Source organism: Sus scrofa, chromosome 13, assembly GCF_054392235.1.
Source record: "Sus scrofa isolate SSC_HxYL_T2T_F1_AM1 chromosome 13, Sscrofa_HxYL_maternal_Yorkshire_Landrace_v2.0, whole genome shotgun sequence".
Taxonomy (NCBI): domain Eukaryota; kingdom Metazoa; phylum Chordata; class Mammalia; order Artiodactyla; family Suidae; genus Sus; species Sus scrofa.
In genome coordinates, this window is record NC_139395.1 from 83,219,235 (window position 1) to 83,239,668 (window position 20,434).

Sequence of the window (20,434 nt, forward strand, 5' to 3'; positions counted from 1 at the left end):
GCTTAAAGACTCCATTCATGGTTTATCCTTAAAGTTAATGCAAGCGTTGTAGTTTATCCCCCCCCCATATCTATATCTTTAAAGTTTTAACTTGTTTAAAATATCACTTAAAAGATAATTTATTTCTCCCTACTCCAAAACTTCAAGGAGAAAAAGACCCTCCAGAGAGGGCTGCTGCATTTCTTCTGCGGCTTCAGGTACCCCTGGGATAGGGCTGTGTAACTCTGTGAAGCACAGGACCTAATGTCCATTAGGGAAAGAAGTTACTTGCCCAATGTCACGTGGCTAAGAATCATGCTCGGAGGCCCTGCTCCCTGCATGGTTGAGACAAAGGGAATCTGGCTAAAAGGGAGCCCAGGAGAGTCTCAAAAAGAGAGATGGTCCCCAGCAGTCAGTCTGAGATTGGCCAGGGGGAAGAGGTTTGAGCTCAACGTCAGCAAACGGTCCCAGGGTTCTCTGTCCCCAGCTCTGGCGACACTCAGAGAAGCCTGGCATGGCTGGTGTCCTCAAGGAGCACACACTCCCTGAGAAGACTGGTGTAGACGCTGGCAGTGCCGGCCCCACCCAGCAAGTGGGAGGCAGTGAGGGCTAGAGGCAGGCAGGTGGGTTCAAAGCCCCAGTCCTGCCTTCTCTCCGTATGACCTTGAGCGAGCCCTGTAACCCTCCTAGGTTTCTGTTTCCTCTTTTACAACCAGGCTGGCTCCTGCCTACCTCTGAAAGCTACTGGAAAGAAGTGTGAGGTGACGCCCAGAAGCACACAGCACGTGTGAACTGGTTGTCATCTTGCAATCATGACCGCTGGGCTGGCAGGCTGTGTGGAGGGGACAGTTACACTCTCCCAACCAAAGGTTGTACTTTTGATATGATGTCAGAAGAGGTTCTCTTAAATCTCAATGATCTGAATTCTGTGGTGTCTGTTGCCGTGGAACTGTGGGAGAAGTTTAACTCTGCCTGGGGTGGGGGCCCAGGAGGCTTCACTGAGGAGGTGACATTTGAGAGGGACTGAGAGGAGGCTCGTCCAGGCAGGCAGGGGAGGGTTGTCCAGGCAAATGCATGCATGTGGCATGTTGGGAAGGGTGTTTCAGTGTGGCTGGAAGAGAAGGGGGGGCGAGGGTGAGGGGTGTAGGAGAAATGGCTGGACTCACATTAGGGCGGGGCCTCTACTAACAGATGAAGAGGTTTGGACTGGATCCCAGGGGGGAGCGCAGAGCCTCCCGAGATTTCAAGCGATGAGGTGGCAGGTAACATATTCACTCTAGCAATCCATGTGTCAGCTGCAAGAACATTGGACTTGATGGGAAGGTGGGGAAACCTCTAAAAGCTGTGATGGACCTGTGACAAGGGGATGGTGCCCTGAGTGAGCGGAGGGCATTGGCAGTGGGGACAGGATACAGAGTTGAGAATCAGTCCCGGCTCTGCTTAATGTGGGGGGTGACAGGGTGATTCTCAGGATCTGACTTGGGACCTGGGGTCACAGGGCCATGGGCTTTATTGAGATGGGGGCTTGTCTGAGGGAAGCATCACGGAGTTCTCTTTGAGAAATGCTGCAGGTGGAAACCTGTTAGACATCTGGGCAGAGAGGTCCCCTTAGCTGTTAGATCCATGGGTGTCTGCAGCCAAGAGGTCAGGTGGGCTGGAGCCATGAGGAGTCTGGGAAGACCCCCAGGACAGCAACAGTAAAGGAGACCAATGTATATATCCAAAAATCCATTTGACTCCCTAAGCCCTGTTTTGCCACCAGGATCAATGGGGGGGGGGGTGATTTTCTCTGTTTTCTTTTTATCCATTGGTTTGTAATATTTACTGAGTGCCTGCCCCATACTAGAGGCTGTTGGAGAAATAGGTTTCCATTCAATGGCCAATTCTTCAGAGTTTCCTTGGGCAAAGCCACACACCTTCTCATTTCTCCTGACAGTGACTGTTGGGAATGAACAGTATTCTCCCCATGTCACTCTCACCTCCAGCAGTGGTGAGATGCCTGCATGCATGGGTCCCCCAGGCTGTTCCAGCACGGTCTCTACACACAGACACACTAGTTAACAGGCACTCTGCTCTGACCCCTTCTTAGGGCTCAATTCTCTCCCATAACTCAACTGAAACCTCTCCTGGGCTCCCATCTCTCCTTTTAGGGAGCCTTTTATTATCATGAAGCAGTGGCCCAGACAGATGGCAGGGCCGAGGGCCGGAGTCCTTTCACTCTTAAATTTCTTCTGCCTCTGGTTCCCAGCCTAGGAGACCTCCCCCCGCCCCCGTCCCCAGCCCCTGCCAGCCTCACCCCAATCTGTGTCCCTGGACCTCAGCTGGAGCCCAAACTAGACCTACCATGGTTGAAATTCAGCCTCTGATCTGATCCCCCAGGGATTCTTTCCACTCCCTTTTTTCCAGGCCTGAAATCTTGGGGGCCTCAGTTTTCTCATCAATAAAATGGAGGTGATTGCCAGCTTACAGACCTAGCAAGGCTGTTTGGAGGATCAAATGAGATAATGGAAAGAGAAAGTGCTTTGCAAACACCGTAAACTAGAAATCCTGGTGCCACCGAGTTACTGTTATTCTTTTAAGAGCCGCGCGTCCCCACCTGCCTGCCTGAGTCTGGCCCCAGGGCAGGTGCTCTCAAGACTGGGTCTGAGGCAGAAAGATAAGCCCAGGGGCTACATTTCCACCCAGGGAATCAGCGTTTCTCCCTGGAGCTGTTGGAGCCAAGCCTCTGCCCAGGTTTTATGAGCTCAGAGAGGGTTTACACTATGACTAATATCCCATCTCACTCCCTGGGTCGCCACTACCTGCTGGGCAGGAAGTCTGCAGGACTCAGCTCCCCTTAATCACCGCCACCTCCCCATGACCCGCCTCAATCACGTCTCTTTACAGTCGGGCAGAGCCGGCTGGGCCTCCTCAAACTTCCATATCTGCGCCAGTAGATCACTGATACGGCTAATGGCGTTTGCTCGCTTCCACGCCCTGGGCCCAGCATTCCGGGAGTCACGCAACCCCACAAGCCCAGGGCGGAAACCGACTCCAACAGCAGCTTGGCCAGGCCGAGCCAGGAGCCTCCCCACCCCGTAAAGTACATGAACCGAGCCTTTCTTCATGGCTACCTGCCGGCCAGCCTCAAAGCCATGGGACAGTCTTCCCCCTTCCAGGTACCGCCTACCTCCGTCCCTCCTGCCCCATCCCTACCCCACCCTCCTTCTCTCCAGGGACAAGAAAACTGCCTACCTGGTAGCCACTCCAGCCAACCCCTCACTGGCTCACTCGTTCATTCGTTCAGGGCTCACTGAGCATCCCCTCTGTGCCAGGCTTGTTGCTAATGCTGGGAACATAAAGGTAAATGAGCCCATTGCTGCCCTCAGGGAGGGCGAAGCCCAGACTGGAAGGGGGAGGTATGAGCCCATCTGGGAGGCTGTAGCAGGATATAGGGGTATCCTGTACAGGAGTCCCACATCCCTGGCCCTCACCACTGGCTGGTATCCAGCCACCCACTTTGCCTAATGGGATTTGCTGGGATCTTCATGTTCCCCAGGAGCAGCCCACAGTCAAGGGCTGATGGGAGTCGGGGGCAAGCTCCCCACCCCTCCAGTAGGATGCAGTCTATACTGACTCCCCAAATTGCCCAGTGGAATGAAGATTCCATCTCCCACCATGGTAACCAGCTTGAAGACACAGATTTTTTTGCCCAACTTCTCTTCTATGTCCCACCTGTTCACCGCCTACGGTGCTCTTGTCACCTCCCCAGTAAACCATGTGCACTTAGAGCCTCGCCCAGCATCTGCTTGTTGGGGAACCCAGACTGAGACCCCCAATTGGCAATAACAGAGGCATTCACCCATCCATACAGGCAGAGAGACCACCCTGAGAGCCTACTGGATACCAGACTCTGAGTGCGGAGGACTCTGGAGCCACCCGGTCATGGGCCCTGCCTTCAAGAAACACACTGTCCAGTGGTGGAGGCAGACAGATAAACCAGCGATGACCAGTCAGACTGATGTGAGCAGTGATGGAAGGTAGTCCAGGCTGCTGTGGGAACAGAGGAGAGAGCCCCTAACAGCCTGGGGGATGGAAGACGCAGCCACCAAGCTGAGTCTCAAAAGTCCTGTAGGAGAAAGTGTGGAAGCGTGTTCCAGGTCAGGAACGGTGTAGGTGAAGACACAGCCAGCAGGCCTGGTTCTGCAAACACTGAGTCCACTGGGGATGGGACACAGCTCATAGGAAAGAGCAGTAGGAAATGAGGCCAAATCCGGATCCTAAAAGGCCTCTCATTTTCCAACACTTGCATTTTTAAACGTGAATCTGATTAGGGCAATGTTTAAGCCCAGGCAAGGAAGCTCTACTAGGGGTGTATTTCAGGCACCAGGGGGGCAGTTGTCAAAGCAAAGTCCTTCATTCCTCCTTCTCCTGCTTCATTGCTGGTCCAGGCCTGGCTGTGACCAGATGTCTGTTTGCAAAGGGACACAAGGCTTTGGAGGACGGATTAGACCAGAGGAAAGCAGGACAGTGCTGGGCTCCCCTCTCTGGCCAGCTGAAGCCAGCCCAGAAAACCCCTCCCTTGAGGCCCAGCTCCCACTCTTCTCAGAGATCCCTGTCTGTTAGAAATATGGGAAGATCAGGCTTTGATGATAATGCATGTAAGTATGGAGGAGGGGTGATTCAGACATTCCTGGGCACTGTCAGGTGTGCCGGTGGAATGGAGCCACAGAGAGCCAGTTCCCTTGGGTAACAAAGCCTTCAGTGGGGGGAGGTGAAGTTCTGAGCTCAGCAGGGGACTGTCACTTAAATCTCTCCCTGGCCCTGCTCCACTGACATATGTCTGGGTCCTAGGAAAGTAAAAGTCTCTGAGTAAAGCCTAAAGGAGCTTTAATAAATCTCTGTTCCTAGTTCTTTTCATGAGTTCTCTGGTTTAATCTTGTAAAATTCCTATGCCCCTTTTTAGGAAGAGGTAAGTGAGACTCAGAATTGCTCAGTAATTTGCCCAAGGGCCTATTTTTAAATTGACAGAAAAGGGAGTGAGCCAGTTTTCCAAACTGCACCTCAGCCCCTGGTCAAGCCCTGACACCCACCAAGAAGTCCATTACAGTCAGGCCACCCCCAGGAATAGCACTCTTTTCAGGTAGCACTGCTAACATCTGGAACTTCAACCTGATTGGTCCACCAAAGTCACATGACACACCACCTAACCAATCCCTGCATCCAGGGGATGCAAAAAGCCCATGGGCTTATTCCTGTGTCACAGCCCATCCTGAAGCACGAGGTGGAACCCCTTTCCACTACTTTGAGAAAGTGGGAACATCTCCAAGCAAAAACCAGGGGCCATTGCTAAAAGAAAAGGAAGTGGATCCTGGAGGAGCAAATCCCGGTGACTGCTACAGTCCTATGAGGGAAACGTGATCCATTCCATCCACAGTAAGGCTTGGAGCATGTATAGAATTGTGTCAGTCTCACCAGCAAGACAGCAGGCACACTCAACTGGGCAGTTTGACGAGAACTTATAAAGGGGTTATTTACAAAGGGGTGGGTAGAGTGACCACAGAGGCCAGTGCAGAGCCCAGGGCAAGGCCCAGTGACAGAGAGATAGCAGTCACCAGAACCTGGAGAAGGAGAGAGTCGTGGGAAGAAGTATGACAGGAGAGTGGCTTAGGTCCAGGGAGGTAGCCAGTACACGAGAGGACAGGGAACCAGGGGGATGAACTCCAGATCCTGCTCTCTTTCTCCCTGTCTCTGGTGTGTGTCCCATTGACGGTGGCTGGCCAGAAACCACGGAGCAAGGATGCCTGTGAATACGAGCCGCGCAGGTCAGCCTCCTGGGCGGGGGGGAAGCTGGGGTGTGGACCTGGGGAGGCAGATGAAAGGTATCCAACCCTTCTGTCAAGTTCAGCAATTCTTGAAAGTAGAACCCTGGTTCTCATGCTGGGAAACTCCACTTAAGGCAGCATTCTCAATGTTAAGGGTGCTTGAGAACCACTCAGGGAACTTGCACAAGTACCCTTTCTTGGGACCAGCTTCCAGACTCTGATTCACCTGGCCCTTGAGGAGGTGGCTGCAGGAAGCAACAGTAAGAACGTGAGGGGAACCAGACAGGGAAGGAGGAAAAGTCAGCGTAAGTGTGCAGTGCCAACCTTGCTGGCCTCCCAAGACTGTCCACCAGAAGGATGGTTCCCATTGTCTGTTAGCTGAGAACTGACCCTGAGGATATCCTGACCGTGTTTGAATGTGGGCCTCAAAGGCTCCCACAGCCTGGAAGAAAATCCTGGGGCAGAATGTGGAAAAATGTTCTGTGCATTACAGGCATGGGAATAATCAGAAGTGAACCTGGGATGCGGCGTGGGCACCAGGGGCCAAATGGGTCTTGTGTGGAGCCCCACATCTGCACTGTGGGTGTACACACCAGGTGTTCCTGAAAAAGACAGTCGGTAATCCACAATTGGGGAAACTTCCACACAGGATAAAACACTTTGTCTTGGGCACTGGGGGACTGTGAGCAAGTCAGTGTTCCTCAGAAGGGGGAATGAGTGGTTGATTGTTCTGATCATTTTGTACCTAGAGTGCATCCGTTATCTTCTGCTGCACATCAAGGGACCCCCCAAATCCAGTGGCCCAAAGCAAGGATAGCCAATTATTATTTCTCACAGTACCAATGAGTCAGATTCAGAAGCCGCTCAGTTAGCAGGTTTCGACCTGGAGTGTCTCGTGAGATTACATCCAGCTGTCAGCTGTGGCTGTATCATTAAGACTTGATGCTGGCTGTGGGATTGGCTTCAAAGATGGCGCACGCACACACGTGGTTATTGACCTTAGCTCCTCGCTACGCAGAGCTCCCTGCTCGTGTCCTCCCAGCATAACAGCTGGTTTCCCCCAGAGTGAGTGATCCCAGAGAGCAAGGCAGAATCCACAATGCCTTTTATCACCGAGACTTGAAAGTCACATTCTGTCTTTCCACACGATCCTATTGGTCATACAGGCCAGCCCTCTTCACCGTGGGAGAGGACTACACAGGCATGAATACCAGGAGGCTGGGATCATGCGGAGGGTGGCAGGGGGGCGTCTTTGAGGCCGGCTGCCACCCTGGTGTTTGCACAGAGCCTGGCATGTACAAGTACCCAGTTAATGTTTGGCGAGTGTTGATTGGGTCCCAGTGTCATGCAAGGCTTGACACAGTCCTTACCTCCAGGAGCTTATATTATTCTTGGAAATTTAAGATAGAGATGAATAAGGAGAGGCTGGCACAAGCCAGGTCTCAAGAGAACCATACATGAATAGGCTCAAGGGGCTAAAAGTGGCCCAGGAGAGGGTCAGGCACCTTAGTGGCAGGCACAGCAAACTGAACCCCCATTCTGACCCGGCAAGTGGAAGTTCCTTACAGTGCAGAAGTTGGGGGCAGGAGACCCTAGGACTCCCTGTGGCTTGTCCTGACCCTCCAGCTGGTGGCCAGGTGACGTGAAGCTGATTCTGCCTCCGTTTGCTGCCCAATGGCTGGCACCCCTCCAGACTGTGGTTCCAGTTTGGGGCAAGCCTGGAGGCTGAGAGCTGGAAAGGCCCCCAAAAGGCCATTGGGTCCAATGCCTGATATGAAGAAAGTGAGTCCCGAGAGGAAAGGGGGTTATCTAAGGTCACTGGGAAGCTAACACATCCTCAGCATCTACTTTGAGCCAGGCCTTGTGCTGGAACCCTTCACCCCCATCACAGCCATTTAATCTTTACAGCAACGTTGAACTGTAGGAATGATAAACCCCATTTTATGGAAGAAAAATGAGCTGTCCAGGGTCAGAGCTAAGAAGTGGGGGGGGGGGGGCCTAGATTTGAACCCTGGTCTCTCCAACCCTGAAGGCCTTGCAGGGTAGAAGGTGAACCAACAGAAGATGGTGCTCCTACCAACGGTGGGCTCTGGGGGCTGTGTTTATCCCCAGCCCCCTCCAGCCCTGGTGTGAACTCCCTGAATGGTGCCAGGGCCATATGGCCACATTTAGCAATCCCCGAGTAGAGTGGGCCCGCTCTGGGACGGAGCACGCGGTGGTGACAGCACCAAGCCATTGGCTGCCTCCACACTCCCGATTGCAAGAAGGGCGGCCGCCATGTGAGATGATGATTGCCACACGCCTGGGGCTCAGCATCTTAGGATAAGGCCACGGGGACCCAGGGGACCTGAGCTCTGGTGCAAAGGCTCATATGATCAGGACCAACGTTGTGCAACCGTTTGGGTCAAGGGTTTGCCAGTCAGAGGCCCTGATCAACAGTGCGGGGCTGCTTAGATACGCACACAACAAGTTTCTGTTGGGTATCCATTGAGTGGCAGCCATGGGCCAGGGCACTGCACAGACATTCTCTCCTGTTTTTGCAGCATTACTGGGATGGGAGTGGTGCCATCACTCTCTCTCTCTCTGATAGCTGGGGAAACTGAGGCTGAGAGGGCAAAGGGCATCTGCAGTCACAGAGTTACTAGGAGCCCAAGTCAGAGTGGAACTCAGGTTCCGTGACTCTCAGACTCCCACCCCAGGTGGCTACCCCATTCCAAGGACGGGTCTCTGTGTCAAGGATACATGGTCTGAGGGGAGGCCCTCTCTCTGGGTTTGTGACAGGATCCCTCCTGCAGCAATTGTCCAGATGGGTGGTGTTGCTAGGGCCACATGGGCCATTAGGGGCCTGACACGCCAGCATTCAGGTCCCATAGGTTTTCTGGCCTTGGGCAAGCCTCCCGGCCATTGTGCATCTCAGTTTCCTTGCTTAAATGGGATAGGAAACTGCGCTGCGGGCTCTGTGAGGACTTGAGGAGCTGATGCCTCTGCAGAGCCTGGTGTTGGAAGGACTTGGCAAATACTCCTGGGCCCAATGTGTGCTTTTTTTTTTTTTTCTTCTTTTTTTTTTTTTCTTCTTTTTTTTTTTTTTTTTTTTTTGTCTTTTTAGGGCCGCACCTGCGGCATATGGAGATTCCCAGGCTGGGGATCAAATTGGAGCTATAGCTGCCGGCCTGCACCACAGCCACAGCAACACAAGGTCTGAGCCACGTCTGTGACCTATACCACAGCTCACATCAATGCCAGATCCTTAACCCACTGAGGGAGGCGAGGGATCAAACCTGCATCCTCTTGGATACTAGTCGGATTCATTTCCACTGAGCCACGACACAGGAACTCCCCAATGGGTACTCTTGAATGAGTTTAGGCCACTGTCCTGAAAGGAACATGGGGGATCAGGAACTCCGAAGCTGGGATCTTGAATTCCACAAGAGCCTGGGGACCCCTTAGTGGGACAGTCACCATCTTATCAACGTCGCATCTGCCAGCCAAGGAGCCTGGTGCACTCTGAACTCAAGGTGCCCCTTAAATGTCATCACCTCTGAGGAGCCTCTCTTGATTCCACCGGCCTCCTTCACCATGTCCTCACTTCTGTGTCCCTTTAACAGAGGACAGGCCTCTGTGTTGGCCTCTATCCGATTTTTCCAGGATCCCATCCACCTCTGCCTTTCTAGCTGTGTTGCCCTAGACAAAAGACTCCACCGCTTTGACCCTCAGCATCCTTTCCTGAAAGCAGGAGTGATAATTCCCCTGTCCTCTCAGGGTAATTATGAGAACAAAATGCTGTTCACACGCTTAGACAGGGACAGACACAAAACAAATGAGTAATAAATGGTATCCTCATCGTCACTGCAGCCATCATTACTGTGCTATTGTGCAAATGGTCTTTGGCCCGACCCTTTCTCCCTCTGGCTCTGAGTAGGGAAGTTGCAGGAGACCCAAGGGCAGGACAGGAGCCTGACCTCTGCTGACCATCTAGCATGTGCCTGTCTGTATGCTGGGAGCCCCCCATGTGCTGTGATCCTGTTGAATCCAGGTGGCAGGTGGCATTCTCCTCATTCTTAAAGAGAAATGCACTGAAGCCCAGAGAGGTGAAGTAACTTGCCGAAGGCTATACAGCACGGAGAGGTGAAACTGGTCCTCTGAGCTCAGCGCCTTCCACCAAACCTATCGCATTCATCTCGGCATCCCTGTAGCATGACAGGGACCCGAGAAATGCCTGCTGACAGGGATCACCACCCAGGCTCAGGCCGTGACGCAGGAGAGCCTCCAGCCCCTAGTGGGAGCAGGTGTGCTTAGGCCTTGGGGCTGTGTGCTTTGAAGGGGCAAATAAGGGCACTTTCTCCCAGGTTTGATGGAGATGGTTATGCGGGGGTGGATGGGGGTTGCTGGACAGACAGCCTCTGGAATCTGTTCCCTCCCTGCCCAGCCCAACTCCCTTGGCTCAACACAGGCTCCTATGGGGACCGGACCTTCCCCAGCCCCAGCCAGGCTCCACCTTACCTCTGGACCTTTACTTAGAACACCACCACCTCTGTGTCCTTCTTCTGGGGCTGGAGGTGAAAATCTTTCATTTATTTTTCTTTACTCTGCAATTCCTTTTAGTTTAGAGGAAAAAAAGAAGACAGTAGAGAAGGAAATTCTCTATTTATTTCAAATATTCATTTCAGAGTGAAAAATGAGAAGAATCAATCACAACCCAACACAGAGAGGTAAGTGCCATTAACATCCTCCAAGCTTCCACTCTAAATGGACACATACACACCCTTACGTATATTGTTTTTGAACCAAAACGCAAGCTGGAAACCTGCTTTGTCGTCTTTTAAAAAAGGTTATGACAGGAGTTCCTGTCGTGGCACAGTGGAAATGAATCCGACTAGGAACCATGAAGTTGAGGGTTCGATCCCTGGCCTTGCTCAGTAGGTTAAGGGTCCGGCGTTGCTGTGAGCTGTGGTGTAGGTCGCAGATGCGGCTCAGATCCCACATTGCTGTGGCTGTGGTGTAGGCCGGCAGCTGTACCTCCGATTCAACCCCTAGCCTGGGAACCTCCATATGCCACAGGCGTGGCCCCGAAAAGACAAAAAACAAAACAAAACAAAACAAAAAAACAATAAAAGGTTATGACAAAAACAATTCCTGTCCAATATAAAAGTACAAACTGTGGATGACAGAGGACAGAAGCAAGCATCACCACCCCTGCCGACATGTGGTAGGCATTTCTCTGCTGCAGAAGCACACAGACAAGACCAGGTCGCAGCCCTGGACTCTAAGGGTCAACGTTTTCTTCTAAATCAGAAGAGGGATGACTTCAGGGTGGGGGAACGTGGGGAGTGAAGTAGGGCCCCTGGCCTTCACCCTCTCGTGGCTCTGTCTGCATGACTGGCTGGTCTCAGAGGCAGGTGGCTCCATCCCACAGCCGCAGCCTGGGTGGAGGGTCCCTGACTCATGTCCCAGTCACTGCTCCAGCATCTACCCCTCCTCCCTGGCCTCAGCATCAGTGGCTCAGCCACCTCCAGCCCACCTCCCAGTCCCCACACTCCAGAGACCTGGCCATTTCCTGTCCATCCAGGGCCATCTAGCACTATCACCCCTGGAGCACAGGCTTTTGGGGAGAAAAGGCTGGTAAATTCTCCAGGAGAACGTGGATGGGGAGGGTGGGGCTGCTACCTCCCTTTCTTCCTTGAATCTCTTCCCTGAGTAAGAACAAGTCAGGAATTAATGTGCCAACATGTTTTCGTGCCCAAAGCAAATACCCACACCAAAGAGATACATGACTGCACTATTTGGTAATCTCTCTTTCTTTTTCTTTCTCTCTCTCTCTCTCTTTTTTTTTTTTTTTTTTTTTTTTTGTAGGGCATATGGAAGTTCCCAGGCTACAGGTCAAATCAGAGCTGCAGCTGCTGGCCTATACCACAGCCACAGCCATGCCAGATCTGAGCCATGTCTGCAGCCTACACAGCAGCTCATGGCAATGCAGGATCCTTAATCCTCTGAGCAGGGCCAGGGATCAAACCAATGGCCTCATGGATACTAGTTGGGTTCTTAACCTGCTGAGCCACTGCGGGAACTCCATTCACTCTCTTCTTAATGTTTTCTCTCCTGCTCAAGCTCTTCTTCTCCTACCCTTTCCTGGTCACTCCAGCCCTCAGTTGCCTCGCCCTCTTCTGAACTCCTAAGGCTGCAGGATCATCAACCGTAGGGACCTGTAGGAGGCGACTCAGGACACTGCTGTGCACACGAGGCTGGGCTTCAAGTACTATGGGCTCAGGGGCAGCATCTGCCCGGGTGTACCCTGGGAGGAAGCGTCCCGTGGTTGAGTAAGAGCCGCTCTTGACCGAGAGTCATGAAGCTGGGCAGAACACATCTGTCCCCAAACCTCCTGTCCATGGGCACAACAAAGAGCTCCTCAGATGTACCTCTGGGGCCAGAGCAGCCTGTGTCAGCCAGAGCTTGGGGGAAAACTTGGTGTCTGCAGCTGCCATGGGGCGATGTGGAAAACCTGAGAGAAGCTTTGGCAAAACCTAGAAAGCCGGCCAGTAGCAGGCCTGGGGTCAGTGGCCCAGTTAGCAGCAGTACCATCTGTGCAAGGCAGCCCAAGACCAGGTGGTAAGGAACTGGGAGACCTTGGAGTATCTGGTGGAAGCAAAGGTGGATGATGGGTGGGCCATGGCTAATCAGCAACCCCAGTGGCAAAAGAATGGCCTTCTCAGCACCTCAGCCCCTCCTGTGGCTTCACCCAGTTAACCTGGTTTAGCTGGAGCCTAATCCAGGCTTTGGCAGGTAGTCAAGAGGAAGGACCCGGAGGACAGAACCGCTACTATCACCTTTCTTTTTACTTGCTCACTGCATACTGATTCACAGTGGTCATACAAGGAGCAATTCCCTACCTTGGCAAACACGGTGTCCGGACCATTGGTGGCTTTTTCTCATTGCCATTGTCATCTATCATGCTGAACTCCAGCAGAGTGGCCACTGCAAAGCTCTCTCCCCTAAAGGAAACAGCCTGAGAGAGAATTTACCCCCCTCCTCCAACCACCCCTCTGCCCCGTCCTGGGTCAAGGGACTTCTTCTTTCTTTGCTGAGAGCTGCACCTCTCATGAGGGTCAGGTTTCAGCAGTGATCCCCACTCCCCACGTCATCATCTGCTCTCTGGTCACTGAGGCATCACCTCGTTAAAGTCTTACATGTGTTTAAGTCACTTCTAAATCCAGCAAGTGCCAGCACATCGAAGGTTCTCAATCGGCATTTATGCTTTCATTCAGCCAGGGAGCCCTGGGAAGGGGCCTAAAGGAGACCCATTCTCCCCCCGTCGATGGCTCCCTGTAACCTATGTGATAAGGTTAAACCATAGTAATAATCAGGAGGTCACTCAAGACCCTCAGAGTCTGACTTTAGCTGGCCTTTCCAGCCTCACCTCCCACTCCCTCAACAAGGGACACAAAGCCTTCTTCGGCTGTCCGCAGTCTGTTTGGCATTCAAGGCCCAAACCCTCCTCGGTCCCTCCTCCCCAGTAGCACTGTATTCTAAGCCTCATCAAAGTGCAATTAGATTACCCTCGGGTTTTGTCCTTCCATCGCAGACTGGAACTTCCTGGGGTTGGAGGTGCCATTCTAGCTGGGAATCCTCCATGCCCTGCATTCAGGAGACACCCAGCAAATACTCATCACCACGCCTGATGCTCTGGTCACCATGGCAACCTTGCAACCTGGCCATGCATCCCCCCAAGTGAAGGTTCAATCTTAAGTGACCGACCCAGAGTCCACTTAGTAGAACTCTTCCCAAAATATGTCTAATGGTGTGTGTCCTCAAAAAATAGATTAGGAATTCCCTTTGTGCTCGGTGGGTTAAGAACCCATCTAGTATCCATGAGGATGCAAGTTCGATCCCTGGTCTCACTCAGTGAGTTAAGTATCCAGTGTTGTCGCAAGCTGCGGCATAGGTCGAAGATGCAGCTTGGATCTGGTGTTGCTGTGGCTGTGGCGTAGGCCGGCAGCTACAGGTCCTATTCTGCCCCTAGCCTGGGAACTTCCCTATGCTGCAGTTGTGACCCTAAAAAGAAAAAACAAAACAAAACAGAAAAACAGATCACTGTTTCACAGTGTTATGGAACCTAATCCCACCTCTCACGGGACCGCGCGTTCTTTTGAGCTCCCTACCTGGGCAGACACCCCACTTCTCTGAATTTCAATTTCCTCCACTGTTAAGGCACATGGCATTCATCGCTTCATTCTTGGGCAGACAGAGGTAACGCACACAAAGCATGCAGCCTTGTGGGAAGTACTCTTCCTTCCTGGGTGCCCTGCACTGTCCGCACGGGGTCCAGATGCCCCAGACGGCTGAGCAGTGCTGGCTGGGGCAGGGCAGGAGGCAGGGCCCGGTCTTCCTGAGGTCCCTGAGGATCACACATCTGGTCCCTCTGAGTAGGAGGTGGGAGGGGAGCCAGGCTTTCCGGTTGGTCGCTGAGGAAACATGTCTGTTTGGGGCCTGTTGGGAAACACAAGACTGCAGAGGAAGGCCTTGAGTCTCCAGGCTGCTTGAGCAACCCCCCCACCCCCACCCCCCAAAGTTGCTCCATCTGCAAACAGGGTGATCTGCCCTGGAGTGGGTGTTGCACCACGTTCTTAGAAAGCTGCCTCTGTACATGCACTTCCATCTGGGGCCTGGGCTGCTTTTGTTTAATCACCATCTTTTTTCACTTCCAAATTTCTGAGGGCAAATTGGGAGCCAGCGATATGGAGAAAGGATCACTGTTGGCCAATGTCCCCTGAGTCCTGTGTGGAGGGCCTCGCGGATGTGACCTTGGGAAATCCACAGCCCAGCCCTGGCGGTAGGGACCGTTCTCCTCGTCCCTGGCCCAGGAGGCTACTGAGACCCCGAGGGCTAAACATTTTGCCCCCAGCCACTCAGCTTGGAAATAGTGGAGCCAGAATTTGAGCTTGCCCTGGTTGACCCAGGCTCCTCAGCATTGATCCATGCTACCCTCCGCACAGGCCAAAAACCTGGCTTTGAGATCAGGCTGGCCTGGCGTTGACCGCAGCCCTGCCCCTGCCTCGCTCTACATCCTCTGCAGCCCCTGTCTCCTCTCTGGGGCTCAGGTTCCCCATCCGGAGAATCGGTAGCTTAGAACAGATCACAGGTTCTCAAATGTTGCTTTAACTTTGGAACAAAAAGAAAAATAGAAAAAGCTTCAAGCAGGTACTGACTGCGAACGGCACGAGGAACTTTGTAGGGTGAGAAAGCCCTTCTAAACGTGGATGGTGGTGATGTGTTTTTCTAAGGAGCCTTGAATTGTACCCTTACAATGGGTGAATTTTATGGTATGTAAATTACACCTCAATCAAGCTGTAAAGAACTAGAATGTTTTATGAAACAGCGACGTTCAACCCCAGGACCCCACAGGATTATTAAAAACCGCCGGGCCGTGTGGATTCTGGATGACCTTCAGACTCTGACCTTCTAGAATTCTGAGGTCATCCTCGCTCCCTTTGTGCTGGCTGTGGATCCTGTATAGACAGGGCTGCCATTGTCTCTGCTGTCTGCCCACTCCAGCACAGCATCTGGCCCGGAGTGGGCACCCCCCAGGGGTCCTTAGACTAGTGGGTGCACCATGGGAGGGAACCCTTGCAGGTTCCTACAGCGTTCACCGGACTTGGGGCTGCTTGGAGGCCTCACTGGGTTTTCACTTCTGACCCCCAGATCCCAGTGTGGACGTGCAGAGCAGGTAGCTAGTAACAGTACCTCTTGCATAAATAAGTGAGCAGCTCAGGCCCACCTCATGGAAGCAGTGGAGGTGGCAAGGTTTTGCTGGACCTGTGCACACTGTGTATTACATAGGATATAATGTGAAGGTAGATGGGATTAACTGGGAAGGTGTGGGGAGGGTCAAAAGCACCTCCCTGATCTACACAGCAGACCTGGCTCCTGTCTTTAGGATGCCTCTGTGGCATGAGGCTGCTCTAACCATCTTCAATCCTTGTGTTACTCCCCCTGGAGAATTGGATCCCAGGAGAAGGGCTCTGATTGGCCTGGCTGGGGTCAGATGCCCTCCCTTGGCCAAAAATAGTGGGGCCCCTCTACGGAAGGTCTATAAAGACTGCATTTAGCGAGGGGGAGAGGGGCTCAAAACCCTTCTAGAAGGAGGAGCGATAAGGTCAGGCAGAGCAAAAGAACCAATGTCCAGTGGAAGGTTTCCCTGATTGCAAAAGATGGAAATGAGAGTTGAAAGAATTGACAAGACAGGTGAGCTCAGACTCGTGAATGCGGGGCCATATCTGAGTGCCGGGCAGACAAGGGGCAGAGAAGGGGGTGGGCAGTGGACTAAGAAGTTAAGGAAAGAGTTCCCACCATGGTGCAGTGGAAACAGATCCGACTAGGAACCATGAGGTTGTGGGTTCGATCCCTGGCTTCACTCAGTGGGTTAAGGATCTGGCATTGTTGTGAGCTGTGGTGTAGGCTGGCGGCTGCAACTCCAATTCGCCTCCTAGCCTGGGAACCTCCATATGTGTGGGTGTAGCCCTAAAAAGACAAAAAGGCAAAAAAAAAAAAAAAAAAAGAAGCAGCAGCAGCAGCTAAGGAAAATGAAGGCAACTTAGAGTTTCTTCTTCTTTAAAACTCTTGGCCAAGCTACTGACTAATCCTGATAGCCATCTCTTCACACTGGGGCCATTTCCTCTCTGTTCTGGAAGCCTCAGGATTCCACTGGCTTTGATTAAATGGTCAGAGGACCATTCAGAGCAGGGTGCGCCAAGGCCCCCCGAGGCCCTCCAACCTTGCCCTGAGGCATTGTGTCTAGCCCCTGCCTGCTGCTCTCGCTCCAACTTGCACTTCAGAGAAAAGATGGAAAGAAAGAATGGCCTCCAGACTTCTGTGGCACCTGCTGTTACCGCTTTTCTGATTTAATGCACAATTAATTAAATGCACAATTCAAGACTGCTGGGCGAGTCTTGTTAACCCCACTTGGCAGTCTGAGCTGCTACAAGTGGCACCGTGACATGCCCAGTGACAAGTAGCAAAGTCAGAATTTGAGCTTGGGACCAGCCAGCTCTGTGCCGTACCATGTGTCTCAAACAAGTCCTGCAACATCTCTGGGTTTCCCCATCTGCAAACCAAGAAGCTAGGAGCTAAAGGAGCAGATGGGTCCAGCCCTAGTGAGACAGTTCGGAAGCACCCCAGACAGCCCCAGAGGCCAAGGGCAGGTGCAGCCGGTACAGCCAGGCCCTCAGTGAGGATGTCCCACTGAAGATGACTGACCTAAGTGGCTTTCAGCAGAAGGACAGCCAGCCTACCACAGGCTGCAGGCCAGACCTGAGCTTATGAGTCACCCCACCTCTCCCTGCCACCCCAGGCAACGGGGACAACCCCTGTCTCCCTGGGCCCCTACCCAACCCCCAGAGGTGTCCTGTAACCGGGGCTCAGACTCACAGATTCTGTGGCGATCAGGAGTACGTGCTCAGACACACACACAAACTTTGCAAACAATGCAGGGAAATAAAGTGCTCACAGGAAACACTGTCATATTGACTCACGACAGACCCATCCATAAAACAAACCCCGGGTACCTGGGACCAGCTCAGAGAGCCATGGCCAGGGAGACGGCAGCCGGGCCCACTCTCTCCTGGGCTCAGGAGGAAGTGGGTGCAGCCAGGGGCAAGGGCAACTTCCCCGCTGCTCTGACGCTGGCCCGGCATCTGAATTATTTGTCAAAAAGAGAAAGAAATGATTATTTTTCAGAAGAAGCACAAGTCCCAGAGCATTATGGCCTCTTGGCCTTGTCACAAGAGCTCTGTTGCAAAAACCCCTCTCAATACTGTGGTGTTTTGCAAGTGATTTGCCATGTCAGTGCAGAAAACATTACCGTCTCCAGGGGCCTGTGTCTCCATCAATCCTTGCTCAGCAAAGTAAGTTTGACCATTGCCAATGTGGAAATTTTCATTTTCCGATTTTTTTTGTTGTTGTTGTCTTTTGTGTTTTTAGGGGCGCACCTGCGGCATATGGAGACTCCCAGGCTAGAGGTTTAATCCGAGCTGTAGCTGCCAGCCTACACCATAGCCACAGCAACAAGGGATCCGAGCCACATCTGTGACCCACACCACAGCTCATGGCAATGCTGGATCCTTAACACACTGAGCGAGGCCAGGGATCGAACCCAAAACTTCATGGTTCCTAAATGGATTCATTTCTGCTGCGCCACAACAGGAACTCCAATTTTTTTTTTTTTTCCTTACCTAGTGTGTTTTCAGATTTGGGAAGGCAGTGTGGTACATCAGCAAGGCCTCAGGTGGACAGGTCTCTTGCTGCATGTAAACTACTGGTTTGGAGCCACAGTTTCCTCATCTGTAAAATGGGAGCAGTTGTGAGACTTAAAGTAAGAAAATGTGAGAGTTCCCGTTGTGGCTCAGCGCATTAAGAACCTGACTAGTATCCGTGAGGATGCGGGTTCCATCTCTGGCCTCGCTCAGTGGGTTAAGGATCTGGCATTGCCTGGAGCTGCAGTGTAGGTCACAGATGTGGCTTGAATCGGGTGTGGCTATGGCTATAGAGTAGGCTGGCAGCTGCAACTCCAATTCAGTCCCTAGCCTAGGAACTTCCAAATGCCACAGGTGCTCCCTAAAAAGTAAGAAAAGAGAAAAGAAAGAAAATGTAGGTTTAACACACAGCACAACGTTTGTTTTGCTACCCTTTGTGAGAAGCACCTCGGAAAAGTAACTTGAGGATCTTAAGACCTTCATCTGAGTCCTGACTCTGCCTTTTTTTTTTTTTCCTTTTTTAAATTTTTAAAAATTTTTGTTTGTTTTTTGTCTATGCTCATGGGAAATCCTTAACCGCTAGGCCACCAGGGAACTCCCAAATTTAAGGAAAAAAAATTTTGGCCTTACCTAGGTCATGTGGAAATACCCTGGTGACAGACTGAATCTGAGCTGTAGCTGCGACCTACGCCACAACCACAGCAGTGCCAGATCCTTAACCCGCTGTCCCTGACCAAGGATGAAACCCACACCACCACAGAGACAACACCGGATCCTTAACCAACTGAGCCACAGTGAGAACTCCTAAACTTTGGGCTCTATGATTTCTTAATCCTGGGAATATGGACAAGCCCCAGCCCCTCTCTGTATCTTGATTTCCTTTCCTGGTAAAGCAAGGGGTCTAACCACCCTGACCTGCCTGCCTCCCAGGGTGTGACATAGCTATTAGGGGAGGTGAGTTGTCAATGAGGCTTAGGACACTTGGTCATGAGGGGTTCAAGGACCAAGGAGGTGGTACCTGGAGTGTTTGATTTGTTGTCGTCTCGGCTGAGCTCTGGCCATATGTGCTCTTCTGGTTGGTAGGTTGTTCCTTCTCTTACCTTCCAACAAACTCCTATTCATCTTTCAAAGCCCAACTCAGTGTCCCCTTTCTGTCTGACAGCCCTAAAACTCCTCCAAACAGTTGCTTTCTCCCCTGTGCTTCCATAGTGCCTGTCCTTCTTTCTTCCATATCAGCTTTCAAGCTGTCTTATCATTTACTTCTTTATAAACCTGTCTCCTGCCTGAGAATAGCAGCATAATCAGTTAGGAATTGACTTCTGAGTATTTTGTTCCAAACTCTTAAAGTTTCCTCACCACATTTAGGAAATTTCCTTTCCCAATATGGTAAGTGCATGGATTGTTGCTGTTTAAGGAATCTCTGAAAGTGCCCAGATTTTCAACCAAATGTCCATCAAGGGAGCCAATTATTCCTTCAAGTTTTAGAAGCTTGTTTTTCTACCAAATAGACATCAAACTGGTCTGCAGCAGCCAGTGCACTAAAGGCAGCTGGTGTGCTCCTACATTTTTAAGAAATTTTAATGTGTAACTGTTTAATTCTTCCCAGGAGGTATTTTCTAGGTGATAGAGATATTTTGCAGATAATATGCTTCTTTGGTGTTGGAGGTTAAGTTTCAGTGGAAAGTCAGAGCACCGACGTATACTGTTTTGCCAGCTCCTAAGGCAGTCCTAAGGATCAGAGAGGATGCACTTCAGCCCTAAGGAATGAGCTCCTTGGGATGGATGTCTGTCAGGCAGTTGTCTAGAGCACTTCCTAGAAATCTTGACCTGACGCTGTCACTGGGGAAGGCTAATTAAAGGAAATCAAGGACTAGTAGCAGGGAGATTCCAATGTGCTGAAAAAACAAAGACAGCCAACCTGGAAACACAGAGTCAGCTCTCCTCTTCGTTCCATCCGGCTCCCCCACCCTTCCACCCAAACAGTCTTTTCTTCACCTGATTTTCCACCACCAGCACCTACTCGCCTCTGTTTACCCTGAGGAATCCATGGAGACAGCTTTTGTAGCTGAGGCTAATGCCATAATCGGAGCCCTGGCACAAACTGTGGACACCGCCCCCCCGCCCTGAGAGCTGGTGCTGCCTCGTCTTCATCCCATTTTCCCCTGCAGGGCCAGGCAGCTGACCCGTGTGGTTCAGAGTGCAGACAGGGAAGTGCAGGTTAAAACTACAGACACCTATCTTCTTCCATCAGAATGACCGAAACTAAAAAGTCTGACCATAGCAAGTGTTGGTGAGGATGTGGAGCAACTCGAATGTTCATACACTTCTGATGGGAATGCAAATGGTACCGCACATTAGGAAACGCTTTGGCAGTTACTTATGAGGTTAAAAATACACTTTCCCACATGA

The 20,434-nt window shown here is 51.8% G+C and overlaps 1 long non-coding RNA gene across 1 annotated transcript; it reads right to left on the minus strand.

Annotated features, from left to right (window-relative positions):
• Positions 1 to 5,459: 5,459 nt before the first annotated feature.
• Positions 5,460 to 14,093, minus strand: LOC106505677 (uncharacterized). The gene is made up of 6 exons (XR_002337659.2): positions 13,937 to 14,093; positions 13,334 to 13,412; positions 12,668 to 12,769; positions 10,284 to 10,378; positions 9,062 to 9,156; positions 5,460 to 7,701 (listed from the first exon to the last, which is right to left on the minus strand). It is a non-coding gene; the product is annotated as an uncharacterized LOC106505677 (long non-coding RNA).
• Between the last annotated feature and the right edge of the window lie 6,341 nt (positions 14,094 to 20,434).